The sequence below is a fragment of the Acinonyx jubatus genome, chromosome A2, assembly GCF_027475565.1.
Source record: "Acinonyx jubatus isolate Ajub_Pintada_27869175 chromosome A2, VMU_Ajub_asm_v1.0, whole genome shotgun sequence".
In the NCBI taxonomy this organism is placed as follows: Eukaryota; Metazoa; Chordata; class Mammalia; order Carnivora; family Felidae; genus Acinonyx; species Acinonyx jubatus.
Genome location: NC_069383.1, coordinates 34,647,075 through 34,667,054, shown reverse-complemented (window position 1 = coordinate 34,667,054; position 19,980 = coordinate 34,647,075). Strand labels below are relative to the sequence as shown.

At 34.1% G+C, this 19,980-nt stretch overlaps 1 long non-coding RNA gene across 1 annotated transcript; it reads left to right on the top strand.

Annotated features, from left to right (window-relative positions):
- The first annotated feature begins 275 nt into the window (after window positions 1-275).
- LOC106970642 (uncharacterized) lies at window positions 276-7,764 on the top strand. Its single transcript, XR_001429533.3, has 3 exons — window positions 276-440; window positions 4,585-4,665; window positions 7,438-7,764. It is a non-coding gene; the product is annotated as an uncharacterized LOC106970642 (long non-coding RNA).
- Window positions 7,765-19,980: the final 12,216 nt, after the last annotated feature.

The window sequence follows — 19,980 nt, the reverse complement described above, 5'->3', positions numbered from 1 at the left end:
ATGCCAGGATGTAAAAGGAATAGACAAATTAATGCCAAGGCCCTTTAAAGCCCTATGATTCTCTGACCTATTTGGTTTTGCCTTCTAGTTCACCTCTTAGGAAAGCTTTGAAAACTTTAAACAGATAATTAGACAACTACAGAAAGAACTCTAAAGCTACCCAACCATTCCTCTTATTCTACAATGGTACATCATAATGAAGAGTATCAATGTTCTAGGTGACAAAGGTCATATATATATAAGATAGGTAATAATCATACCATTATGTGTTAATAGCACACCATATCCCATCCTACTGTATTTGAACTTTCCATGAAAACAATAGCCTGTGGTGAAACAGCTTGTCATGGATACTAATGAAAAATTGCCCGAGACATCCTGATGGGATTCCTCCTGCATTCATTCTGCCCTTAAGGTCTGGGAATTCAGTGAACACAAAAGTAAGATTTTCCTGTCTCTTATATTTTGGCAAGACTGTATACAAATTCCAAATATTTCAAGTGAGAAAAGTAACATGTGCAGAATGGTTTTTAGAATACAATCATACATTGATTAATCATTTTAGAGTGCTGAATGGCCAGAGGACAGGTTGGTAGAGGGGGACAGCCATTTGTTTTCGACACCAAAGTTATTTCAAACTTATGAACAAACAGATGTTCCTCTTTGTTTCTCGTTTTGTATAGCACCTTCCCTGTGGGAGCTGGGCAAAGTCCTACATAACAGAAATAGGCAAAATGCCTCCCTATGTAACCTTAATGTCCTCTAAAAATAATAGTGCATTATCATCACTGGAGCTGCCTCTTTCCAAAGACTCTGTATAGTAGGTTTTTAAAAAGTAAATGGGGGGAATGACTAAGAAATACAAAGAATCTTTGTAAGATAATAAAATAAGATTTGAATAATTATTATTCCAATTTTATTCTTCAACTTTGGGTCAATTTCTAGTGCTTTAATTAGCAAAATCAAAATAACAAAAAAAGGCAATTTCCTGTACTCTCTTAGGTGTTTTTTTTTCATTTGCAGCCTGTAGCAATAATTATATTTTCCAAATGCAAAACACCTCATTTAAAATGGAAGCTTCCCAGAAGTTTGCCAACTCTTATGTCTTGAAGGAGCAGAAACAAGTAAACCTTTTTTTCTGACATCTTCCCCTGTTAAAACTCCTTTTGGCACACGCACTGAATGTGAATCAGCCACCGTGTAAATAAATTTCTGTGTCAATACTTCTTTTTTTCCAACACTTTTTATTGTAAAATAGTTTGCCTGCTGGAGTAAAAGAAAAAGAAAGGTTTACAAGTCAAATTAGTAGCAAATTTCTAATTTATACCCTGCATGGATAGTCTTTAAGCCACAGCTGACTGTGTGTGTGTGTGTGTGTGTGTGTGTGTGTGTGTATGTATACACACACACACACACACACACACACATATGTATGTATGTATTAGCTGGAAACAATTCATCAAGTTAGTTACCCCCTTTCCTTTCAAATCCACTTGTATTACTAAAAGGTTGAGTAAAGACCTCTGGGGAACAAGGGCAATTTTTGACATGGGTCTCAACAGATTAAACTATGCAGGGACAATATAGAATACATTGGAGCAATAACATTATCACATCATAGGCTGATTGAGAGGCATTTCCTTGCATTTCTGTCCTTTTACCATAAGCCAATAGTAGCCACAGGCATTTGACTGGAGAGCCTGGAGGATTGACAGGCCTGGCAGTCATTACACGCTGGATTGAATACTAGATTACTCCAAAGTGGCTGAGGGTCAGGGATCAGTGTGTTCCCTTTTGGCACTAAATGACTTTAATATCCTTACTGTATTAGTCAATTACTTTAAAGCTGCTGCTCTCTGAGCTCTCTCTGCCCCCCTGCAGTTTACTATGGACATTTGAATTGCTCCCATACTTAACCCCCACATCTGCTTTTAGCTGTCAAAAGAACAGTGCTATCAGTGGAGCTATTGACAATATGAAAAGAACTGAGATACTTGCTGGAAGTGTCAAGAGGCTCTTTCTTTTGGCTGCTTAGTTTAAAAAAATAAAAAACTAAATAACTCAGTTATAAAGGTGGTCCTCAGAGAAAGGGAATTCAGCATCTTTTAACCCACTGGCATGTAAAGTGACCAATAGGAAGAAAATGGTGGAGTTAACTTTTTTTTTTACCACTTACTTCCATCAACTATGCATCATCTACGTGAGTTTTTATTAACTTTTGTGAACACACACTTTGAATACAACTGTGAAAGAGTGAGCACCTGAGTGAGGGCCAATATCAAAGTCTTTATTTCATTTCACAATGGTTCCAGTGATAGTGGAGAATTATACTGCACTTCTCAATTTATTGGTGCAACACAGTGAAGAATTTTATATCACAGCCACTGAACTTTAAAAGGTCTGGTGTGGCTTGGTGTTAAACCAACATGTCTAGATTAAATATGGACTAAGCTGATTTGAAATTTAAAACTACTTGAAAGTCATGCCTTCAGTGTTTCAGAAAAAGTGATATGATTCCCACACGGGAGCACATCTGTTGAGCTGGCCCTGACTTTATGTGTGTACATGTATAGAGTCTGCTTACATGTGAGTATCTGTGAGTGCTTGTAAGTCACAGTGCTGTGTAATAATAAAGGAAATTGCTGAAAGATTCTTAAGAGCTATTTCATATAGAAATTAAAAGATGAGACAGAAACTTAAAGATTAACACATTGCCATTAGCTTACACCGAAAATATGGGAAAACCAATGATTTCCTACTTACAGAGCCTCAGGAAGATCTAATGATTTGATCAAAAAGTATTCATTAACTGGGGCGGCTGGTGGCTCAGTCAATTAAGCATCTGACTCTTGATTTTGGATCAGGTTATGATCTCTGGGTTCCTGAGATCTAGCTCCCCCTGTAGGGCTTAAGATCCTCTCTCCCTCTCTCTCTCCCTCTCTTTCTCTCTCTCTGCCCCTCCCTACCACCTATCCCCCCAACCCAGCACTAGCATACCTGAGAGCTCTAGCTCTCTCTCAAAATAAGTAAACAAACAACAACAACAACAAAAAAGAATACTCCTTAACTGTTCTAAGTTTCCACTATTGATTTTAATTTTTGTGTATACTAAATTATATACAGATGTAAGCAATTTTTCACAACATAAAATTTAAGCTAAAGCTTTATTTTCCTAAATTAGTGATTGAATTAACAAACACAATGGAAACTTTTTTTCACTTGTATGCAAACATTTGAACCACTGAGGCTATGATTTCAGTGACCATCCATCTCTCTTCCCTAGAAAAGATTCTAATCAGGCATGAAAATGTATCACAAAACACTAGGTGAGGAGAAACACAACAGCATCAACCCAAGACAAAATTGATAAAGAAATCAAAGTTTAGACTTCAAAGTCATTAGAAACAACAGTTTTGTCATCAGTAGCATTTTTAAGACAGTATAAAGGAGAAATAGCATGAAATTACAAGATTTGGGAACTGATCCACATTATTTGCTAAACATAAAACTTTTAATTGTTGAAAATGGTACCATCCTGACCCTAAAGATTTAAAATATGCCTTTAACTTCCAAAAAATACATGTTTCCAAATCTTATAATTTCAAGCCATTTTCCCCTCAACTAAAATATAATTTTTATTAGTCTAGCTTTTATGAGCATAGATCTTATAAATAAACAGGGAATAAGCTACATATACTTGAGTCGTTAAAAGCTGATTATGACTCCTATCATAGGAAAGCAGAGAGAAGACAATAATATGTATTTCTTTTCAATGGACATCTACTAAAAATATAAAGATTTGCCTTGGGAAACGATTTTGCTCATTTAAAATTTAGTCAGCAAAGGACCTTTACAAACTTAATACCTCTTGGCAATCATGGGTCATTAGCACTTTCCATTCATTTCTATTTTGTTGTGTTTTGGGAATTGAGTATTCTGGGGAAGAAAGGTAGCCTGACAAGAAAGCGATTGAGTCAGCCCCCTTGATAGTTGGGATGACAGAAGGTGAAGAACTGTAGCTGCAGCTGACAACTTCTTTAATATGAATCACTTATAAATATTTACAATTCATAATTCAACAATAACTCTATGGGTAGCACATAAACAGAAGTATGTGATGGTTTGTTTGGAATCCTTATCATTACTGTTTTGAAAGGAGCATGTTTCTATTAGGAATTGTTTTTAACCAATTCATTTGGAAAAGTCTATTCTTTCACTATTTCTAATAGATAACTTCCTCTTGCAGCTTACCTATCACATTTTATCTTTGTAAGAAACATAGTTTGCATTACCAAAGATTACCTTCCTCTCCAATCTGTCATGATGTTTAGGTGGATGCACTTAAATTATACTTCCACTAGAATATATTACAAATTAAGTAATTTTTTGGCAATACCATACCCTAGCTATCTTTTAATGATAAGAATGATCAAAAAATAATAATAAAATAAAAAAATAAAATAATAAATAATAAAGATAAGAATGATCACTGCAAAATATGCAAAGTAAAATTCTGTGAACTGTCTTCTGAAATACAAAAATCTACAATAATCTGTTGGTGTTGTATCTAATTTTCATTTTCAGAGATTTCATTATTGCTTCCCTGATGTAACCAGGAGGATTTAAATAACCGATGGGGGTGGATACTCCTTTCTTTCTGACCTGGTGAGTAATGAGGTAGACAACCCCCTAACCCATTATGCTTTCAGTTGTGGAGTGGGAGTGCAGTTAACTTTCATAGCATAGAAAAAAGTACATATCATTTATGACAAGGAAATACAAAGCATGTAGAATTATAATCTATGCATTTTAACATCTTTACTCAGCAATTACATAGCAAATTAACTAACAACCAGTATCTTTAAGAGTTTCCTCTCTATTATAGCACAAAATATGAATATTTTATATTCACATGTGTAGTACATCATTCACTACTTCTTGATTTTAGAAAGAACACTGTAATTTCTGAAACAGAACACATCACCAGAAGGTACATTGGTTTTAAAAATAGACTTCCTTAAAGTAGTGAGAAAAGTTTACTTTACAAGTCAGATAAATACAGGTGAGAAAGCTTTTTAAAAATGTGATCTTTTCCTTAACAATTATTTCTGAATCCTTCCTGCTTTTTTATGAAAATGAATATGTACGCGAGTATGTGCACACGTGTGCATGTTTAGTAATTCTGGCATAAAGAAATTGAGAGTTACTTGGGGAAGTATCGTTAGAATTATTTGAAACATCAATTTCCCTTTGAATTTGTATCATACAACAATAATAAAAAATGCAGAATTTGCTTGTCATGTATCACACTTCAGTATGTAAACAATTTACTGAGTAGCTTTGCATGAGAGTAGGGCTCAATAATTTTCGGTCTGAAAATGACATACACAAATAAAGGAACTAAAGCATGGAAAGTAACATATTTTGGTCTTATGACTAATGGTAACCTGGTGCTATTGAATTACTGAACTGTGTCTGAGAACTAATGAGAAAATTTTCCCAGGGGAATCTTTATCCAGTGCACTTGGAGAGCACCTCAGGGACCTATTCTGAGTCTGTCACCTTCCCCGTCTCATTGACACTCCACTTCTTTACCACCATTACACTGTGCAACCATTTCACTTCACACCTCACGATTAGAATATTAAAAGGAGAGAATACTATACGACTTGTTCCAGATAGCAGAGTTGTTTTTGACACTTAGAATAGAAATTGTCACCAGAATATCACAAAGACATGAGAGTCTCCAACTGAGTAGAACATTCTAAAGCTTAAAGCTATTTTATTTTACAGCTAATGAAAACTTTTCAAGAAATCTCTTAATGGCACATAATTCATTTACTCAGAGTTATTTAAGGGCTGCATAATTTTAACCACAAAGAATAATTGTACTTTTACAGTTACAAAAAAATGATTCTGCCATAGAATTTAGCTTAGACCATTATTCTATTGATCTTTTGTTGGTTATTGTTTCATTTGACCTTACGTATACTTGGATAGAAGGTATGTGCCTAGACAGAGGGTGGCATTCTTGTATTGGGCAGTGGTTAAGATTAGCACTGTTACCCACAGACCTCTTACTGTAGTAAACAAGTAGTAGTGAACAAAGACAGTGTTATTACTTCTAGAACTAAGAGTGATATACTTAATGGGACACTCCTACTTTCTGGCACAAAGGAACAAAGAAGGGGGAAAGATAAGACCATTTAAGAATCTCTTCCCCTGGGGCGCCTGGGTGGCTCAGTCGGTTAGGCATCTGACTTCAGCTCAAGTCATGATCTCATGTTCTGTGAGTTTGAGCCCTACATTGGGTTCTGTGCTGATAGCTTAGAGCTTGGAGCCTGCTTCAGATTCTGTGTCTCCCTCTCTCTCTCTCTGCCCTTCCCCTGCTCACGTTCTGTCTCTCATTATTAAAAATAAACATAAAGAAATTTTTTAATAAAATAAAATAAAAAAAGACTGTATTCCACTATTACAATGCTATATATTTATATTTGTTTTTGTAACAAATTATTATTTAGGGAATTCTCTTCTGAAAGATAAGAGCTATTTTTTTTTAATCAGAAGCAAAATCCCTTCCACCAAAAAGATAAAAATAGTGCTGATATGTTATTTTTGCCTTTCAAAAAACATGAGGACTGCCTCTGTGGCTGACTTTACTATATTCCTGTAGCAGAGTAAGCATTTTATTTCTATTGCTGAGGTCTGGCTACTAAATTAAGAGCACTTCACAATCACACAAAAGACCCTCCCATGTATACTTTGGGTTGGAATTTCTGAGTTCTGCCAATGACCTTAGCAGTTATCTGTGTATTTTGCAAAATATAATTTGCATAATAAATAATATTCTCTTATTTAAATTTTTTTTCATGTTTATTTGTTTTGAGAGAGAGAGGGAAAGACAGAGAGTGTGTGTGCCCATGCAGGTGAGCAGGGGAGGGGCAGAGAGACACGGAGAGAGAGAATCCCAAAGAGGCTCCTCACTGTCAGCTCAGAGCCTGAAGTGGGGTTTGATCTCATAAACTGTGAGATCATGACCTGAGCCAAAATCAAGAGTCAGACACTTAACCAACTGAGCCATGCAGGTACCCCAATAAAATCCTCTTATCAATATTACTGCTACATTTGCCAATTAGCCAATTTGTACTCTTTTTAACAAGTGGTCAAATTCATATGTCTACAACATGGTCAAATATAGAAAAATATTAGAGACAAGATTCTACAGAATGATAAACTTCCTTCCATTCTCCTTCCATAACAAAGCCTCTTTTTTCTATAGCTTAATCTTATTTCATTATTGGAACTCAATTGGGCTAGAAAAGAATGTAGTCCTGGTCTGGTCACTCAGGTTTACACTATGAATGTGCATGCTAGAATTTGGCATTTTTAAAATTTTCATTCCTGAATTGGCCTGATATATTGTTATTTCCGTTTCAGAACCTTATTGCAAAACACCAAGTGGATAAATGTAAATTCTGAAGTTCCCTGGTTTTCTCCAGGACACACCCAGAAAGATTCATCACTCTGACAAAAGTTTAAATGCCTATAATCCATTTGTAATGGAGCATTTGGGATGGAATTATATATGGAGAACTATCCATTTTGAGGGAAGACTTACGGAAAAACTATCAGTTCAATATGGTAAGTCCAGGGAAAAAGAAAGGAATGAATTGGACTCAGCATCCTGGTGTCATTTGTTTCCAGTGTTCACTGAGCATCATTTTGCTACCTCTGATCCACTCTACATCATAAGAGGTGATCTTACCCCTTTGTCTCATGGATTTTTTTTTCCATTGCAAAAAAAAAAAAAGGCATACAAGAGCTAAATTTGGGCTCTTTTCCTCTGCTATGGATCTAAAAACATTGTTCTTTTGATACATAATGTAGGTCTGTTACCATGTCTATTAATTTAATGTGATAGAAGCAAAAGAAAAGGACCAGAAAGCTCTAATTTCTGGCTTAATATTTGTATTTAAGTACTCAAGGATTAAAGTGATATTTGGCAAGTTGACTTTAGAATGCTTTTCCACATAGTATCTTGAGCTTAAGTAGATGAAACCTGGTGACTCTTGAGTGGTAATGATTCAAAATATAATTCACATGAGGGAATTAAACACACACTTAGAATAAGCCTACATGAGCAGTCCATTACAAGGGTTTCCTTCATTTTCTATGCCAGAGTCACAAACTAACTTCAAACTTTGTCCCAGAGATGAAATCAAAAGTCCACCTCACATACATGAAAAAGACATCTCTACAGATTTAAACCAAGACCCGATTATTCAGGAGCAGCTTATTTGGCCGTTGGCTAAGTCAAAGTTTGCTACTTCTGGGCATGTTTGACTATAGGGAACTCTCCCTCATTTTCATCCCTTAGCCTGTTCTGAAGTATGTGAAAAACACACAACTTCATTTTTACTCATGTGGTTTTGAATGGGCTCTTATTTGACTCATCTTCTTTAGAAGTGGGGAAAAAAAAAAGTAAGAAAGCTTTTACATGTGCAGGGATTTGGGGATTTAGTCTCTTTCTTCTCTTTTCCATTTCTTCTTCCCCTTGACAGAATTTTTGGTCTTCAGGCATTTGTAAGGTCTCTGCTTCATTCTTTCAAACCAATCCCTGATATATGGGTGGGGAAATGGGGGATACAAGAAATAGGAAATGTATTCCTATTCACAGGACAACTTAGAACCTTGGGGATTGCAGGTCACTACCCCACACAGAACACTTCAGCTGAAAGTGTCTCAACACAGCTTAGGCCAACAGAACAGAAGCATTCCAGAGAACGAGTCCTTTTGGATGCCAGTCACTGAAGTGCACAGCCCTATCCTGGCACACCGCTGTACCTTGCATACACTCTTAAAACCTACTTTTTTTTTCTTTTTAACTTATTGCACCTGAACCACCTCCAGTCCATTTGCTATATACGTTTTTAATTTGCAAATGAGACCTTTTTTTGGGAAAACAAAACAACAAATAGAGACGTACTTATCTGACTCAAGATCCAGATCATGTCAGAGGAATCACTCTCTTAAAAAGGACCAAAGAGTAAGGGAAATCCAGTGCTACGGCACTTGCTAGTGAAATTAGGAATGACTGTGAAACAGTTTCTTCAAAGGATAAAATGTATGTGCCAGTAGAAAAGGTGTGTGAAAACTCTGAAACTATTTTTGACTCGTGATTGAATTCATGCAAAAAGAGCCAATTTGAACTTCATTTATCAATCAGTTTGATTCATAGTTAAAATAACATTATAAAATAGAGGGTCATGTTTTTCATTGCTCAAGTTTTCTACATTAGTACATTTGGTATTTTATTTTCAGTGTCAAAGAACTGAGCTGACAGTTTGAATCAGAGTCAATTTATTTCAGCAAATATTATAGATTGATACCTGGTTTATATTTCTGTTGTTTTGATAATCCATGGCTGAACTGATTTCCCCACACTATACTCCTATAACTTTAAAGTGTCATTTGAGAACAGAGGGATTTTATTTTCTCATGATCTTATGCAGTTGAAGAAAAAAATTCTTTGAGGTGTTTTTGGAGAGATTTCTTTTTGGCTATGTCTATACAGTGTCCAAATAAACAGTGAAAAGTTGAAAAGTTCAGTCAATTCTCTGTGTTATTGGCTTTTTAGACACCAAATAAGAGTTAAACTCAAAACAATATACTAATGTTTTCAATTAAAGTGACCTGTCAGTTTAGTCCAATTAGTCAAAACCTATGTGCACATTATTAAAGTCTTTGCTACTCAAAGACGGTAGAAAATTTACACATTGGTAGAGCCTCTGAAGTTAAATATAAGTTCAGTACTACATAGGTCTGGGTCTAGTTTTCTCTCTTTGATTTTCTTAGGCATTTTCTCCATAAAATCCAGATATAAAATATAAAAATGCAAAGTAACTGGAATTTTTTCTCTACTAGTTTTCCACGGATGTCTAGATTTGGAACTCTTTTCTCTATGCAAATCACCAATATCTAGGAGTTACGTGCTAAGAAATGTAGATCAATGAGGGACAATCTCTGCTTTCAAGGAGCTTTGCATTAGTGGGGGGAGATTGCCTCCAACGGACTTAAGAACAAATACCATGTTAAAGAAAATTAATTCAAAAAGAGGCATAAGCAACATTTTGAGAAATGTACAAGGACAAGGAGGAAAGAGTTTATGGAAGACTAAGCACCAGTGCCCAGCTTTAAGGGATGAGATTTAAAATTTAGGGGAAGGGCATTTAGAATAGGAACAAGATAAGTAAAATATTAATTTACATGAGCAAGTGAATTTCTGTCCTAGTGTAGACTGTGTGGAGGGACACAGTAGTATTTCAGAGCCTTCAAGGGGACAATGCATAAAATGATTATATCTGAAGTTATTTACCATAGGCTCTAAAACAAGAGTTTAAAGCTATTAATGTGTGACTAGCTAATTTTATTTCACTCTTAGGAATAACAAAGTATTTGCATGCTGTAAATCACTTGCTGGCAAGTCAAACTTAACCTGACTTACATTATAATGAAAACAAATTTAAGAAATTTCTTAAAATTTTCAAGAACAATTTTTCATTTTTTAAGAATTTTTTTAATTAAGAAATTCCTATATTCATTTTTTAAAGTTTATTTATGTATTTTGAGAGATAGAGCATGCAAGTGGGGGAAGGCAGAGAGAGACAGAGAGAGACAGAGAGAGAGACAGAGAGACAGAGAGACAGAGAGAGAGAGAGAGAATCCCAAGCCGGCTCCATGCTGTCAGCACAGAGCCCAGTGCAGGACTCAAACTCACAAACTGTGAGATCATGAGCTGAACCAAAATCAAGAGTTGGATGTTTAATCAACAGAGCCACCCATGCACCCCCAAAATAAGAAATTCCCAGCTACATAAAGATATATGTGCTAAAAAACTAACGGGTTTTTAATATCCCACCAAATATAGGTATAGACGGATTACCCATTATTATTTTTTTTTATAATAAGGATCAGAAAATGGATTTCCCATGACTAAGATTTTAGATAGACATCATTAAGGGTTCTCAGCTACTATTACCAAAGTGTTTTCCAATTCTGTGGCTCTGTTGGTGTTCTGGGACCATTCTGCTGGACACACTGAAACCATGCTTCAGCAAACAAAGGCACAGTGCTTTCTGGATTCAGTCTACCTTCTGGGATGCAGGAAAGAATGAAGGCAACTGATTTAAATCTTGGAACATTAGCTAGTTGTGAAGTCTTTGTTGATATGATTCTGGGCACACAGTCATAGATGGAAATGAAACAGAATCCCTCTCAAAAAATCCACCAAAGCATTTCTTTCATCTGTGTGTGTTGCTTGTTGAGGAGAAGTTTCCAACCACAAGGATCATACTACATATTCTCTCTGCCAAACTATTTTGACTAAGTAGCATCCAGCTCATGGGACTCAATGCTAAATTAATACTGAAGTTTCTCAAATTCATCATAATTGTTTCAAGTCGGCATTCTCTGGAATCTTCAATGAATCAGAGGTCTTTAGTGATGGGGTTCCAAAATACATTGTAGAAATATCACTTTCTCCCAAGAGAGACAGTGCAAGCCTTCAATCTGCTCTGGTGATCCAGTTATACGGTAAGACTGGAAGATACTGCTATACCAGGGATTCGAGGTTGAAAATACCCTCTGGAAAATACTAGAAGTTTGTATGAGCTATCACTTTTCCATTTTTATTTTTGTTTATTTTGCAAATGTAATTTTTGGTAAGAACTTAATGGAGAGCTTAATGGAAAGTTATATTCATATATAACAAATTCAAATTTGACTTTTTGAAATTCCTTTTCTTAAAAAATATTTGACCATATGCCATAAAGTGCTTCCTACTAGCTCCTTTCCACATGCTCCCATCTCTAAATATGGTACTTGCCCCCCTATTCTTTGCTTAATTCACATTTTTTTCAATCCTTTCTCGTATCAACATTGTCATACTCATAAACATAGAAGTTGCAACAACTGTGTTTTGCTGTCCCAGTGCCGACAATGGCTGCATAAGGTCCTTTAATACCTTTTCAAATGGGTCCTTTTAACTCCTTTGCTACTAAGATATTCTTTTGGGAATTTACCTGGACATGAATTGTAAAACTTCATGTACCACCTTGGAAAAGTTTTCATCTGAAACTTTTCATTATTTTCATAAGCTTAAGAAGCTGTAAATTATATAATTTCTAGCATATTTTAAATATCACAGTTTGAGTTTAAATCAATTTACATTTAAATAAATGATGTTAACAGCACATTAAGAGAAGCACATCAGGAATGGTGGGAAAAGGACTTCTGAAAAATCTACTCCTCCAAAGAAGCAATGAGAACACTGGCAAAAACAACCAAAGTCAACTTTTCCAGAACCTTAGACATTTAATAACCCAAGGAGCATTTATTAAGACAAACTGCTGAATCTCAGAAGAGTAAGCTTTGTGTCATTTTAGTTTTCCCTATTTCCATCCTCCTCTCCCCAGGTCCACAGCACTCTTTAAAACCAGCAGCCTCACAACTATGGTGGCTATAAAAATTAGCAACCTAGTAGCCACTGGAAGAAACAGATGGGTTTGGAGATCCTCAAAAGTCCCATTCCCAGAAAAATATCACAATTTGTAGAGTCCCTGAAAGAGTTCTTTATGTTTATGTGATCTGAATCAGAACTTGCTCTGTGTGAACAGCCATATTCCTAGAGCAATTTTTAAAAGTGATTAGTGGCAATTATTTAACATTAAAGTAGCCTGAGGTGAAGTAATAGTCAGTGCTAATAAGAGGCTGAATAAAAATCTTAAAATGAAGGGGTGCCTGGCTGGCTCAGTCAGTAGAGAGCCTGCTGTCAGCACAGAGTCTGATGCGGGGCTCAAACCTGAGCAGAAGTCGAATGCTGAACCGACTGACCTACCCAGGCACCCCTAAAAAAATCCTAAAAGGAAAACCTAAAGAATGATATTTACATCTGTAAACTTCTGATATATTCCTGAGAATCTAGAATGCCAAGCACTGTGCAGAGATGTGCATATCTCAAGGAAAAACTGAGAATGTCCTAATTGTTCATCTCTAGCTGACCTTGAGGCTCCTCACAAGTAGGAACAGAAGGCTAAGGCAGAGACGTAGACTGCCTGCTGGAGCACTAAAGCATGCCTTCAAACACAGGGAACCACTTTGCAAAGGGAGGGAGATTAATTAAAGACAAGTAAAGTAATTTCTGTCCCCTCATTAACTGACCACTCAGCTTATTCAGCACAGATTTCAGTGCCTGCATAAAACAAAAAGACAGACTACATGAACTTAGTCCAGTGAAGTCACTTAACAATGACAACAACACAGAAGGGTGCCAAGCAAATTCATGAGTAAAGAATAGTCTTTTTAACAACTGGTGCTGAGCAACTGGATATCCACATACAAAAGAATGAAAATGTACCCCTAAATCACAAAATATACAAAAGCAATTCAACTTCCACCTAAATGGAAGCACTAAAACTCTACAATTCTTAGAAGAAAACTTAGGAGTAAATCTTTATGACCATGGGTTTGGCAATGTCTCCTTAGATATATACCAAAAGCACAAGTGACAAAAATAATAGCTTCCTTGAAAATTAAGCCTTCTGTACTTCATAAGAGACCGTCAAGAAAACAAAAACACAACCCACAGAATGGAAGAATATATTTTCAGACTGCATATCTTATAAAGGACTTGTATCCAGAACACAAAAGAATTCTTACAAGTCAACAATAGCAAGACAAATAGCCCAATTTAAAAATGGGCACAGGATTTAAATAGACATTTTTCTAAAGAAAATACACAAATGGCCAATAAGTACATGAAAACATACTCTCAGTATCATTAGTCATTAGGAAAATGAAAATCAAAACCATAACGAAATTTTTAAACCTACTAGAATAACTAAAATTAAGAGAGACATTAATAAATTTTGTCAAAAATGTGAAGAAATTGATACTCTCCTACATTGCTAGTGGGACTGTCAAAGATACAACTTCTTTAAAAAACACTTCAAAATATTAAACATACAATTACTGTATAACTCAGCAATTTCAGTCCTAGATATACATCCAAGAGAACTGAAAACAAATGTCTACACAAAAACTGGAACATGAATGTGCATAGTAGCATTATTAATAACAGTGCATAAAATGTAAACAACAAATCTCCATCAACTGACTAACACATAAAATGTGGAAATCCATAAAATGGAATATTATTTGGCCATAAATAGGAATGAAGCTGAGATCCATGCTACAACATGGGTGAACCTTGAAAAAATTATGCTAAATGAAAGCCAATCACAAAGACCATAAATGGATAATTCCATTTAAATGAAATTTCCAGAATAGGTAAATATGAAAGGACAGAAAATACACTAGTGGCTCTAAGGTGGGGGGTGGGGGGGAACGGAGAATAATGCTAATGGTATAATTTTTTCTCTTTCGGGTGATAAAAATGTTCTACGGTTAGATAGTGGTTATGGTTGCATAACTTGTGAATATCCTAAAAACTAAACTGTATAAAAGGAGAGATTTTATGATATGTAAATCCTGTCTCAACACAGTTGTTACTTAAAAAAGTAAATTAACAGACTTTATTTATAATCAGAAATCAGGCATTCAATCAACTTGTTTTGAGGGTGGAAGGGATGCTGTATTATCAATTTAGTGTTCACTGATTAAAAGTAAGGTTACATAATTTTGTGTTTATTAGACATTTGCATTTATTTCAACTATATGTTTAGTGATTTGATTTTTTAATATTTATTATACTTAATGTATAATAATTTAATAACATCGGTCAGTGATCAAATAAATTGAAAATAATTTCCCAATTTAAGGCTTAATTTTTTGTTTATATAAAAGTTCTATACAAAACTTGTATATATACAAATTTATATACAAGTTCTATACAAAACTTCAAGATTCTATACACCAAAATCCATTTATTTCTCTTTTATGATTTATTTCATTTTTATAAATACTTTGCTATTGTGAAATCACAAATATTTGCTTATTTTTTCTTGCTTTTTTTCAGATTCATATTGTATTTAATTCTTTAATCAATCTGGATTATATTTTAAAGTATGATATGTTACTGGGAATGTAATTATGGCTAAACAATAACTGTCCCAGCACAATTTAGAAAATATTTCATCACCTTGCACTGATTTAAGACACAATTTTTATCATATACACTACTTTTTTTTATTGACACTTACGTTTGGTGATAAGTTTTCTCTTCATTTGGTGGTATTTCCCTATTAATTACTATTAACTTTATCATGTAATTAACATTTAAAATCCAAGTACATTAAATAAGCTATATTTTTAAAGAATTATCTTGGCTATTATCATAGATTTAATCTTACATATGAATTTTAGAGTTATTTGATAAAGTTTCCCAAAACTCTTTATAGGTATTTTAAGTGCTATTACACAGTGTTCAAGTTGGGAGGGTATGTAATTGTACAGCCTGAGACCATGTTTAATTGTGTCATGTTATCTACTTAACTCTTTAAAACCTTAGTTTTTTCACCTGCAAATAATAATACTAATAGAATATCTTAATCAGCAAGATACTGTCTTTAAAAGCATGCATACATATATATATGAAACATATATATTATATAATTTATGTATAATATAAACTTAACACAATGCCTACCCCAGAGTAAAGCAGTTAAGAAAAGCTATACTGTGTGATTTAAATTTTTTTTTCATTATATGAAATTTATTGTCAAATTGGTTTCCATACAATACCCAGTACTCATCCCAAAAGGTGCCCTCCTCAATACCCATCACCCACCCTCCCAATTAATTGGATTTATAAATTATTTAAGTGAATAATTACTATCTTAGCTTACTATGTTTCTAATTCAGAAAAACAATTACTGAAGTTCCTTTTTTAATTTTTCTTTCCAAATCTTCATAGACATATCTCAGACAAGTTTGGAACACATTTCACCTTTAAGTCATTATAGGTATTACATATTTTCATTGCTTTGTGAATGAAAATATTTCCTATTGTATTGACTATATTTTTACAGTGATGTATTGTAAACAATTATTTTTGTAACTAATCACATTACTGATCTTGCTTATTAGGTCTAACTTTATCAATTAATTTGAGTTGTCTAAACAATTGTGATTTCTAGCAATGATAATTTTATCTCTTCCTTTCCAATTCTAACATCTCATTTTTTTCTTCTTTTACTGCATTCTCTAGAACTTTCAGAGCCATCTTGAATAATACTGATTGTTTTGGTTCCCAATTGTAAAAAGTGTATTCAATGTTTCAAAAACAACTACAATGCTGGTTATCGTTGAAGTAAATTTGATCATGGTATTTTTTTGTTTCTGGTACTTTTTTTCTAAAAGGAGAGACGGTGTATTTCATCTAAATTTTTGAAATCAAACAAAATGATGACATTTCTTTTTCTAAATTATTGATCCAATGATTTACTAAAATTAATTTCTCTATTTTGATCCATCTTTGCATTCCTGGAATAAAAATGTTATAACATAAATACTGAAACCATGCTTGCTATGTTCCCATACTGGCTCTGAAATTTCTAAACACAGAATTTAGAGGGGCGCCTGGGTGGCTCAGTCGGTTAAGCGGCTGACTTCGGCTCAGGTCATGACCTCACAGTGTGTGAGTTTGAGCCCCGTTTCAGGCTCTGTGCTGACAGCTCAGAGACTGGAGCCTGCTTCAGATTCTGTGTCTCCCTCTCTCTCTATCCCTCCCCCGCTCACACCTCACACTATGTTTCTCTCTCTCTCTCTCAAAAATAAACATTAAAAAAATTTAAAAAATAAATATATAATTTAGAACCTATTAACCTCAGTTTCTCCATCTATAAAATGGGGATAACAAGGTTGCTTGCCTCAGGGAATTGTTTTGAAGCTTAAAAGTGTTAATACATATCATGATGGTTTACTTTTAACATTCTTTTGGGTTTTCTCTGAAATTATTTTGTGATGTTTGTATCTACATTTAAAAGTATGTTTTGCCATAAATTTTCGCATACTTTATTGGTGAGATTTTGAATCATTTCAGGAGACCCTTGCACTCTTTTAGGTTTTCAAAGTAATTAAGATTAAATTGTATTCAGTGATCCACTAATTTTAATTTCAGCCATGCATACTGTTTTATGTTCAGTCTTATTTTTTGATTCTCCTTACAAATGTTATTCCTTTTATTAGCAGTGTTAGTTTCCTATTGCCACTGTTAACAAATTACCACAAGCTTAGTGCCATAGCAACACAATTTTTTTATATAACAATTGTATAATATATATAAACATGATGTCTATAAATTAAATAATCTCTTGTTTTATTGTATATAAAATTTATTCTATATATTATATATATGCATATATATAAGATGTAATTATATCAGAAGTCTAAAATGTGTCCACAGGGCTGTGCTCTTTTTGCAGGCTCTAGGGGAAATCTACTTTCTTGCTTCCTTGTTTCCCACTCCTAGATGCTGCTCTTATTCCTTGGCTCCTGTTCCCTTCCTCCATCTTCAAAGCCAACAGTGTCAACATCTTTTCTCCTTCTCATCTCTGTTTCAGTCCTTACATCTCTCTGACTCTCTTTTATGAGGAATCTTGTGATTACATTGGGCCCGCCTGGATAATTCAGAATAATCTTCCCTTTTTGAGATCTTTAACTTAATCACATCTCAAAAGTCATTTTTAATATAACATATTCACAGGTTCCCAGGGGACAATGTCACATCTGTAGGAGGCCTGCCAGATTGTATCCTATTAGCTGTATTACAGATTTGCATGTTTTGTTTTTCTTCAAAGAACACGATCTTGGAGTGATTTGTTAATTGTGCTATTTTTAAAATTATTTTTTATTTCATATTTTGCTGCCTTCTTCAACTCTGGTTACTTTCATTTGTCCAACTTTTTGAAAGTCAATAGTTGTTTGTTTATTCTTATTTTTAAATTTAAGCATTTACAACACCTCTGAACTTTTATCTGACTACACTTTTGGATGCACACCACATACTTTGTTTTGTGATGCTCCCATTATTGTCATTTTAACAATCATTTTCAGGCTTGACCAACTCTTTGATCTTAGCATTATTCAGGTGAAAATGTTTTTAATTGCAGGTAACATTTAAATTTGTACTTAATTATTCATTTCTGAATTTACTGCATGTGTTAAGACAATAGCCTAAATATGCATTTTGAGTCTAGTGGGTTTTATTTGTGGCCTGATAAGGAACCAGTTTATATTAATTCAACAGTTTTTTTGGTAGGGTATAGAATGTGATATCTAGATATTAACCAGCATTATTTTTATATTATGTCCACTGTAGGGTTATTTATCTATGCCTAATTTGTAGGCTTTTAGAAGTCCATTATACTGCCATGGATTAGAAAACATGGTCATATTATAGGAACACTGAGATGCTGTTCTCAGAATAGTTTCTAAAATTGTAGATAAAAAATTAAAACAAATATAAAAGTAGAAAAGTAATTATTTGTGGACAGTAATAATTCATTGCTTGCACTGTACCTTGCTTTTTTCACACGTGTTTACCAAAGCACATTTAGAAAAAAGCAAGTCTTAGATTTTGACAAGTAAATATTCTTTTTAAAAATATGCCTATTTAATCTTTCTTTCTATCTATCTTCTTATCTTTTGAAAAAAGCTTTTGACCTTGCCCATCCATAGTGGCATTAAGAAACACCAAAGAGACAAACAGTGACACTTTTAGCATTAAGTATTATAAAAGTATGAGGAACTTACTTTTCAATAGATAACTGCTGTCCCAGCAAAAGCCCAATGTTGGTTTTAGCTAGCTTTTCTTTAATCTTCTGGATTGCAGCAGAAAGCTGATACTGAAACCATGTCTGCAAGTTCTAAACTAAATGAGTTTGATGGTGTCAGCTTAACTGGAGCCAAAATAAGCCTACAGTATATGTTTATAGTCTCTGTTTTATACATGTCTGGAGCAAAGGAACTATTGAAGTTGAAATACTTCTCACCCCTAGAGAGGGTACTCCTTCAATGTCATGACAAAGGTTACTGACAGGTCACCATGGAGAAGACAGCTTCTGGATATCAGAATACAGTTTCTAAAACCTGTCAGTTCACTTTTACAAAAAACAAATTGTAAAAGTATTTTCATAAGAAAAGGAACACACACACATATTTGTGCACACTTACATGTTGGGGTTTAAAATATTTATGTTCAATGTACATACAGAAAAGTATAAATTGTACCTAGAACTACTGTTGTATTTGGAAGCAATTTTACTTTGAATTTGTATGAAATACTACCAGAAATAAGAAAACTTCACTTCTACATTGATACCAAAAAGTCATAGCTTTGCCTAGGTTAATAGTGAGCATTACTGATAGATGCTATAGGCTGGTGAATTAGATATGAAGAATACTACCCTCATTTCAAAGGAACAGAAAATTTTCAAATCTTTCAGCATACATAAAAGATATTTATTTTTATATAAAGTGGTCAACATTTTAAATTTCATTTCTCACTGCATCCCCCACTTTTTTGAGCAGAATGATTTTCCAAATGTTGATTTTCTTCAGTTACAAAGACAAATTCTTCTCTATCCTCATTATTACAAATTTCATTTTAATGTTCAAGATGTTGGTATATGTAAATAAGTATGTGATCTAATGGACCACCCTCAGTATTGATCAACTTATCTATGTGATGTCTTGTTGCTGTTGCTATACTGACCTCTGCAGGCTTCTGAAGTTGGGAACAATTGTTTACTTTTGTGCATAGCACTGTCAGCCATTGTAGAGTAAAATGAAGGAGTTTATTGTCACCAAGGACTTGTACACTTTAAACTACTGATAAGCTTTCTTTTTATTTTACCTTTGATAAAGAACTTCATGTACATACATATATATGTTTGGAAGAACCATTCCAAAAGCAATATTGGTCATTTTTGATTACTAAATAAACTTTTTGCCTGCTTAAGC